At 44.6% G+C, this 9,506-nt stretch overlaps 1 long non-coding RNA gene across 1 annotated transcript; it reads left to right on the top strand.

The window, feature by feature from the left end:
- The first annotated feature begins 365 nt into the window (after positions 1 to 365).
- Positions 366 to 7,338, top strand: LOC111827961. The gene is made up of 4 exons (XR_002831709.1): positions 366 to 1,110; positions 1,544 to 1,668; positions 4,592 to 4,734; positions 6,841 to 7,338. It is a non-coding gene; the product is annotated as an uncharacterized LOC111827961 (long non-coding RNA).
- The last annotated feature ends 2,168 nt before the right edge of the window (positions 7,339 to 9,506 follow it).

Below are 9,506 nucleotides of genomic sequence, written 5' to 3'. Positions count from 1 at the left end.
ATGGAGAGCGTGGTTTGTGGCGATGGGAAATGGTAGAAGTTGGCTGGGAGAGGTTTCCAAATAGTCATTTTAGTGAGAAAGGAGAGGGACAGGTTTAGTTACACACCGCTTTTTGATCAGCTAAGAAAGAGACTGATGGCTGTTCATCCTCATCTGCTCTCACACCCCTAGCTGGCTGGGGATCTCATGAGGAAAGACGTAGGTACTTGAGAATTGGTCTCCTAACAGACCCTCTCTTATCTTGGCTTTTCCTCCGGATTGCAATACTCAACATTCATGAAATACGTTAAAAGATGTCTCCACTCGATCAGGTGCCAACGCCTCCTGAGAGCAGGCGGTAGGCTCTAGAAAACTGCTCATTTCTATTCGCCCGAAACAAATAGCATCGATTCTTGCTGTTCTACTGAGAATTCTCAGTGTGTCAAAAAGACTCAGTGAATATTTATCACATTTTTTAAAAACTCAACTATGCTTTTGCAAAATAATTTAAAATAAGTCACAATTTACTTGGCAATCTTTGTAATTGACCCCTGCTATAGGATCATGTCTGCAGCTAGCAGAATAAACATCTCGGCTGCCCTCAGCAGGGGGCAGGAAACCATCAGCCTGTCACCCTGTCCTCTTCCATTGCCTTCAGCTGGAAATTAATGGCAAATTACAATGAAATGCCAGCAGGATTACTTACGTCATGTTCAATAGCTCCTTGGCCACCCCAGAGCCTACACAGCTGTGTCCTGCTGATTTGACCTTGAGTTTGACTCCTTGGCATGATGCAAGTCTCAGCACCCCCAATAAACAGCATGAGAAGTAGGACCATGACCAGGACATCTTGAACACTTGAGTGGAATCCTGCCTTAATTCAGTCCCCACTGTGGCCTGCTACCCCACCCTTGTCTGAATTTATGACTTGAAAAGATACTGGAACTCTCAGCTGTCCCTGGGCCCTTTCTGTGAACTCACCGTGCAGGATGCTCGTCTCTTACCTGGCCACATGGAGACATTGGGAGCCCTGCATACGAATGTCATAAAAATGACAACACCGAGCTGCACAGCAACGCTTACACATGCTCTGACATGTAATAGCTTCTTTCTAGACTTTCTGACATCTGGGTAAGTTACTCAAGCTAGATTTTCTCTGGGTTCTCCATCACAGTTCCGCCGGTGCCCCGCATGCGTGGGTGAGCTTCCTGCCGGGCATCCCAGCTCTGGTGGATTGGCAGGGCCTTTCTCATACCTGTGCTGGGGACCCGTGGACTGGGTCTGAGACGGATCTTCACTATCCAGTGAATAAGAATCCTGAATGCTCACAGGGGAGGTGGGACGACAAATAGCTTCCTGTAGGAGATAACCATCATTTATGTAGCCATGCATCTGATGTTGGACATCTAGATTATTTCCATCATTAAAAATACTACTTAATAATGTTAACATTAATACTGGGGCATCCATATTTTTGGAATGTTGGTTTTCCTTGCTTATGGTGGATTCCCCGAAGTGGAGATTATTGCTCATCCCCTTTCAGGAAATGCTTGTTGTTTTGCAGAGCACTGAACAAAGAGAAACAGCTCCAAAAACACCCTCCTTATTGTTGAAGCTTGCGTTCCTTTGATTACCAGGCACGTGGTGACCTTGTTTCAATATTGATTCGTCATTTCTCTCTCCCTTTTGGTAAGTTATTAATATAATTAGCATGTTTACCGCTGGGGATTTCTTCTTGCTGACATTTATGAACTCAGCTAATATTAAAATATTAGCTCTTTGTCTTTTACAATTATTTCAAATATTGTTCCTTAGTTTGTTGTCTGCCTTTTAATTCTAATAAGCCGTGCTTTTCTGGAATGTGCCAGCCCGAGGATGATAATCGGGTTATAATTACAGCAATAAAACTGTATTTTTCAGACCCACCCTGCCCTCTGTTCCAGGACCTTCTGTATTTGGGGTGCAGCCTTCTTTCTGTTCAGGCAGCTGTGTGTGTTCTGGGTCCTCCAAGTGGAGAAAATAATGCATCTCCATGTGGGCATGTATTGCATCCTATGGACTTAGTCAGTCTGAACATGGGACAAGGCATCCACATTTCAAGAAAGTCTTCCAAATGGTTCTGGCCATGATTTTTAATTAAGAACAACTGAGGTAGAGCTTGGAACTTAGCAGAAGATGAGAAAATCCAGCACAGACCATGTCAGATCCTGCCTAGAACAGGAAATCCCATCCACGCTGAAGAAATGGCCTCAGTGACTTAGCTACGGCCACAGATAAGAAACGTTGGTATTTTAGCTGAGAGGAAGCTCAGCAGGGGCCCCGGAGAGACTCAGCTGCCAACACGGCTGATTTGATGTCAGGCTAAGTGGAGAGAATGCGATGTTGGAATGCAGGTGGTGATGCACCTACAGGAGGAACTTGTAAATAATTAATGGCGATAAATAGAAGCCTTGGGGTGCCCAATTTTAGCTCAAAAGAAGGAAAAAATAAATTTTCTTGCCATCTGAGCAGCTGTAAAATGGAATGACCTGCCTTGGGAGGTAATGAGTTTTCCATCATTGATGGCGCTCCATTGGAGGCTGTGGTGCACTTGGAATGATGGCACCATGGGGCACCCCAGGATGAAGGTCACAGAGTCTATGGAGGCTTCATCTCCCTATTTTAAAAGCTTACACACCTCATCACAGAAGGAAACAAGTGTGGCCTAGTGCACCTCTCCTTGGTTCCTTATGTGGGATTCATTAAGCACACTTTCCATTCTGGAATTATTTCTAGGATCAATGTCAAGATCCTTGAGCTATAGTTTGCAAGAACCCATTGTATTAAACTTTTTGGGGAAAACAAAAATGACAGTTACTCATTGGCAGTCCCCTTTGCTTCTGGTCTCTGCAATGTCTCCTATACGTGGTCCATCTAAAACTGTTCACTGACCATCTGTGCCAACCTAATCCTTCTATTTTCATAGGGCACTGTCATGGCCCTTCGAACCCAACGCTATTTGACCACTTGACACAGATCTCCATTAGCTGGAGCCTAAATGCTTGTGGAAGATGGGATAGACCAATCAGAAACCTGGAAAGATTGGACATCAATAGTGTGTTAGTGAATGGTTCCCAGAGAAATAGCCAAAAGTGCAACATGCTAACAATATCCCTGAAATCAGCCAGAGGTAGGGCTTCTCCAAGGAGTGGTTCTTCTGGGAAAATGGCCTTGGACCCTCACAGCAACTTACCTGTAAGAATGCCACAGCAAAGAGGTGCTGTGAACTTCAGAATGGCTTGGAAAAGCCAAGGAGACATTCTCCATGGGGGTAGAGGTGGGGGCGGTAGGAGGCTGACTGAGAAGGACATGAACATTAGCAGTTCCTGAAGGAACGGTGTATCCTTGAAGCAATGGATACGTCAGGTGGAATTATAATCAAGGAGACATCACTTCAGTTTTCAGTAGTCAGGCAACTACCCTAAAGAAGAGACAAAGATGGGCCACTAGCCTTGAAAATGCAGGGGGCGCCCCTGTGAGACAGGTGTGGGGCATATGGGGCTGTGGATGAGGTAGGGCAAGTTGAGAATTACATAATTATTGGTTGTCCTTTTAGGGAAGAAAATGCAAATGACCTAGGGGCTAGATAATGATTTCTTAAAACGAAAGCTAAAATCTGTTTTCTCCTTCTAATTACGAGACATTTATTACAATGGGGAGACTTGTGCCCATCCTCCCCCAACAACAAAAAAGAGAGAGATGTTCAAGCCCTAACTCGGGGTCCCAGTGACTGTCACCTCAATTGGAAATGAAGTCTTTGCCGATGTAATCTGGTTAAGACGTGGTCATACTGAATTAGGATGGGCCCTAACCCAATTAGTGTGTTCTTATAAGAGGGACATTTGGGCTCATACGCAGAAAAGATGAAGGAAAGAAGTCCACGTGGACACAGAGACAGAGATTGGAGGGTGCACCCACAAACCAAGAAATGTCAAGGGTTTCCGGTGGCCACCAGAAACGAGGAGAGAAACACGGAACAGACCCCCCTCAGAGCTGCAGAAGGAGCCAGGCCTGCCCACTCCCGATTTCAGACCTCTGGCCTCCAGACTGTGCGAGAACTGATTCCCATTGCTCTAAGCCACGCTGTGGGGGGTAATTTGTTCCGAGAGTCCTAGGAAACTAATAGACTTGTTTAGCACTTCCCACAATGGCTGTTTAGAATATCTTTGGTGGAGAATGAAAAAAAGAGATGAAGAAAGATGAGAAACAGAAATTTGAGGAGCCAGCAGGGACAGGGAACCCAGACTTTGCTGTTGGCAGGAGGGGCCCAGTTGTGGGTGTTTCCTTTCACATTGCTCCCAAGGAGGCACAGAGAAAGAACAGATGTTTGGAATGTTCTGGAGCTGGAGGCTGGTGAGACAGGTTGAGGAGAAGGGAAAGGGAAAGGAGAGTGGCTGTGCAGATGGGAGGTCTGGGCTGGGAAAGGTAGGAGGTGAGATGGTGGGATGGATCAGAGGGAGCCCCCCAAGTTCAACACGGCGGGTCCAGGGCGTGAGAATACAGTGCAGGCGTTTTCCTTCGTTTTGCTGCTCAGGGACAATCAACCTTCTGACCCCTTCACTCCTCCATCCAGTGCCCCCTCCCAAAGCAACAAAACATCTCCTGGCCCTCAAATTCCAGAATCTTCAGAGCTGAAGGGCTGGAAACAGGGAGGCTGCCAGCAAGAAAACCCTTCCTCCCACAGAGGGATCTGAATTTCCCGTGAACAGCCGAAAGGTATTTTCATTTCTCAGCTTTTGTCTTCGCCTAAATGCCTTCTCCCTAGTGCGAACTTTTAGAAGATAAAAGAACCACCCAAAGACCCATAGCTTCATTGTCCAAAATGGATTTGCTCCCCTGTTGGTGTCTGGCAACATCATAGAGAATGACAGCGGTGAGGAACACAAAGGAACTTGTTTCTTGCAGATGAATCATTGTTTGCGCTGAGCGGAATGTTGTTCTCCTGTGTGTTATATGGTAGATAATTGGGAGGCATGCAAATTGGACAAGACAATGAGCTGCAATTTCTTTGACTCTAAAGAGGGTATTTGTAATGAAAAGGGTTGGTTAAGTAGGATTTTAAAAGCTACTGGATAACACAAAGGGATAAAGTACATTTTTTAGAAAGAGATGCGGATTACTTGCTTCAGTGGGCCTGGGCATTCCCGGGTATTCCTTGGCTCTGAGGCTGGTCTAAATGAGTGGATCTGTAGATCCATTGTGGTTATGGTTACATGAATAGACATGTGATAGAACTGTGAACTAGGCACACGCAGAGATGTGTATAAGACTGGAAAAATTGGAATAAGGTCCATGGATTGTACCAGGTCAATTTCCTGGTTTTGAAATTATACTTTAATTAAGTACACATATTTATGTGAGCATTGGGAGAGAATGGGTGATGGGTATGCTTAACCCTTCTGTATGATTTTTTAAAAAATATTTTAATTGATTTTTAGAGAGAGAGAAAGGAAGAGGGAGAGAGAGAGAGAGAGAAACATCGATGTGACTACATCGATCAGCTGCCTCCTGCACACCCTCTACTGGATATTGAGCCTGCAACCTGGGTGTATGCCCTGACCAAGAATTGAACAGTTCAATGTCCTTTTGATGCACAGGACAATGCCCACCCAACTGAGCCACACTGGCCAGGGCTCTCTATGTGATTTTTAAAAACTTCCTCTGAATCTATAATTGTCCTTAAAAAAAGTTTTTAAAATTAAGAAATTTTATATTTGAAAAGAAAATGCAGCAAGAGTTTTAGAAGTTCACCCAAAGGCGTCATTTGAGGTCTTTTTTACTCGCCATGCAGTGTAGGTAAGAATATCACTGAATCAAAGAAGTCTGGTTTGAGCCAACCACCAAACTGCCCCTCATATCAACCTTGTGTATTCTCCATCCTCAACATTTTCACCAGTTGTCAAAATTCTGTAGGCTGCCTTTTGCTGGTGCCGTGGTTTCCCATCACTGTCATTGTTCTGTTCCCTGTTGAACACAGGAAGGCCGGCCATTTCTTCTGACTTCTTTGCTCTCCAATCTTGACCCTTTCACTATTGATAATGGAATAGAAATGCAAGGAATTTTTTTTTAAAAAAAGGAGAGGAAAAATAATACACTCGTTTGCTCTGCTTGGTCATTGTGGAAGGTGAGGACATACATGCTGTTGTTGATTGTGTTCAGTTATAGAATAGCCATCAAATAAGTTAGGACTAGGAAAAATAATTTGATCAAAAGTAAACGTTATTTGCCATTCCTACAGCATCAAGATAATGTAGGTAAAGTTGTCTGGCCAATCAGTAGAGGGTAAGAACAGAACATTCTTATTTCTTCCTTGACCCCTAAAACTGGATCTTTTAACAACATTTCTGCTCTGCTGAGGACATGTTAGCAGCTGGCTTTCTCCCTTCTTTGCAGCCTTCTGGAGGGACTTACCCAGGGAGCCATCCTTGCCTGCCCTGGGCACTAGGTGGCGCTCTCACTTGGAGTAGCCTGTTCATAAGCTATGCCCAAGGTTCTTCACCACAAATGTGGGTGAAAGTCTGCAGAGCCCTGGACTGACTCAGCCCTGGACTGAATAGAAAGGGTCCGTTTGGATTCGAGGAATAAAGTATTGTAATCTTACATCGAAGCCAGATTACAGTCGAATAAATAGGATATTGTATGGAATCCTTACCTTTCTGGTGTTTATGTTTCTATAGCTTCAGAACGCAAGACAGAAAGGGCTGTGCTAGATTAAACCCTTGAAACTCAATAGCAGTTTTTGTTACTAATAACTCCGTTAGCAAATGAGAAGGTGTGAGAGAGAGAGATGTTAAAGGCTTTTTCCCAATTCTTATCTCCCAGGGGCCAGGTGCCTGTTCTTCAGTTAACAGACTGTTCACGCCCAAGCAGAGCAGGACAATGAAATATCCAGAAAACCAGGTTGTTGGTATCAATCTTTGTATTGAAATTATTTCATTTGCTTTCAGACTATTAGTTTATCCAAAAACACCTGTTCTTTTGTATCAATGTGACTTTCGTGGGTTGTTATAAATGCATGCAACACCGCAAGGCTGGGGTTCCATTGGTATCAGACGTGGCACTCACCTAAATCATCATTAATTAAAATGTTGTTTATATTGAGAAGGTTTAATCCGTTTCCCCCAAAATTATTTCCTTATATGTCTACCCAAACGTCTCTTCTTGTGTTCAGAGCAACAGGAGCGCCCTCCTGTGGATAAGTTAACAACTGGAATTTTCTGTCCTAAGCCAGTTTCCCAGGGTTGGCTTTGCCAGCGAGTTACTGAATTCTGGTCTTGTGAGCTGGGAAGTTCAATTGGACGTTTATTGCCACGTGAGCAATGAAAGCAATTATAGACTAGATTTGGCATGGCCCAAGGGGGGAAATCCACATACAATTCAAGCATTTCAAGAAGGAAAGACCTCACAGAGAGCTTTGCCTTGCGGTTGAGAGGGTCAACGTCATTCGAAGAGTCCCATTGGGAAAAACAGGATCCAACTCCATGGATTGCCCTAAAGTCAGAATCTAAATTTAATCAAACTCCCCGAACAAGGCAAGGGACCTAGCTTTAAAATATAAATATTGCACACAGGAACAATTATTTATGTAAATAGTGTTGAATTCACCACCCAAACCGATCTCAAGAACTTGCTCACTTCCCTCGAACCCTCCTTCCTCTCTTACTGATCGTGTTACTCTTGTGTGACATCTGCTCATTCTGCCGTCTTGACCAGATAACCAGGTTGTGTCACTTGTGTATCTAGAAATATTTACATGAGCCATCCTTCACAGAAGACGTTTCAGCTGGGAATGGAATGCTGTATCACTGATCATTTCCCCTCAACACCGGCATCTCTTTTGCTGTGAAGGGTCAGCTGTCTATCTGGTGGCCATTCCTTCAGATAACATGTCTTTTCTTTCCAGGAGTTTGAAAACGTCATCAGCTCTAATCTGTGGTTTCACTGTGATGCATCTAAATGGGGAATTTTGTTTGTATGTTTCTCTAATTTGGTCTTCAATGGGTTCTTTCAGTCTGAAGATCTTACCATCTTTCTTTCCTTTCTGGAAATAATTTGCCCTAATTTTATTTTAATTTTGTCTCCTCCCCATTCTATGTGATATATTTATATGGAGCTTTTTAATATCTCCTCTGTCTCTTTCATTCTCTTTCATTTCTTTCTCTTTATCACTCTATGCTACATTCAGATTGATTGTCTCAACTCTATTTTACAAATCTTTAATTCCTTCATCATTTTTTTAGCTCATTGAATTAGGCTTTGATTTCAATAACTAAAAATTTCCCCCCAAAATTTGAGATTGGTTCTCCCATATGGATTTTGATTCCTAACTACCATATATTATCCATTTTCTCTGCTTTTTCTACCTTTTTTCAGGTGCATATTCTCCAGTTGGTTAATTTTCTCTTTCTTCTTCAGTACTCGATTTCTGTATGTGCTTTGTACCATTTATCTGTCTGCTCATGTGGCATAGGGGTTACATGTTCTTTATTCTGGAGAAAGGAATCTCCTTTCTCTGTCTTTCAGGTTCATGGTGCTCCCAGGCAGATCTTCCAAGACCACAACTCAGAGGAAGCTGAGGGTCTCACCCCAGCAGCCGCAGCACCCCCAAGCCTGGGACTAGCAGGCGCAGATGTGTGCAGCCTGCTAACATGGCGCCCTCCCTTCGTTTTGGAAAGGTAGATGCAACCCCAGGTAGGCTGAGCATTTGTGCTTTCCTTCATGGGCGAGCAGCTATGTCACAGCCCTGCACCCCACGGGAGATGCTTAGCTCTGATCCCAGCCTCACTCTGGCCATCAGATCCCGTCCCTGGGCAGTGCAGTCACAGCCCCTCCATACCTGCAATGGTCCCGGCAGCTCTCCTGCCCCAGTCCTGTCCACTGCTCTGTGCTCCACTCCACCTGTCATTACAGGTTTTCTTTTACACTTGACTCCCCCGTGTTGTCTGGAGCTGGGGGGCTCCCTTCCCATGTCTCACCAATGCCTCCCGAGGTTCTTTGAAGGCCCCGTGTGGCTGCCATGTGACTTGCCCCCCAGAAGGTCCCATTAATCCTGGGCATGTTCCTTGAAGGACAGGCTCAGAGTAAGAGGCGAACGCTGGCCTCCGCTGTGAGTCAGACTTGGACACAGCACGGATTTCACACTCTGCCCTTGAAGAGACTGTGCTAGCTGCACGATGAACTCTCTTGGCAAAGACACTTGGGATGTTTACCAGGTGCGAGGTCTGCCTAATCATTCATTTCCAGTATCTACTTAATCTTTAAAAACAACCCTAGAAAGTCTTATTCTCATTTTAAAGGGGGAAAACCTTTAAATCTTGGGGAGGATGGTGATTGGGCGAAGGTGGCAGCTGGGTGAATTCAGGTCCAAAAGAGACCCCCTCATAACCCTGAAACCAGGACTCGGGCTGGGGAAGCCAGGCAAACAACCAAAGCCTGGGACACTGGGGCTGCTCGTACAATAGGTCAGTTTTCCTGGGAAAATGGGGTTT

This window comes from Myotis lucifugus, unplaced genomic scaffold (genome assembly GCF_000147115.1).
Source record: "Myotis lucifugus unplaced genomic scaffold, Myoluc2.0 scaffold_3, whole genome shotgun sequence".
NCBI classification, from domain to species: Eukaryota; Metazoa; Chordata; class Mammalia; order Chiroptera; family Vespertilionidae; genus Myotis; species Myotis lucifugus.
This window is presented reverse-complemented; position numbering and strand designations above follow the sequence as displayed.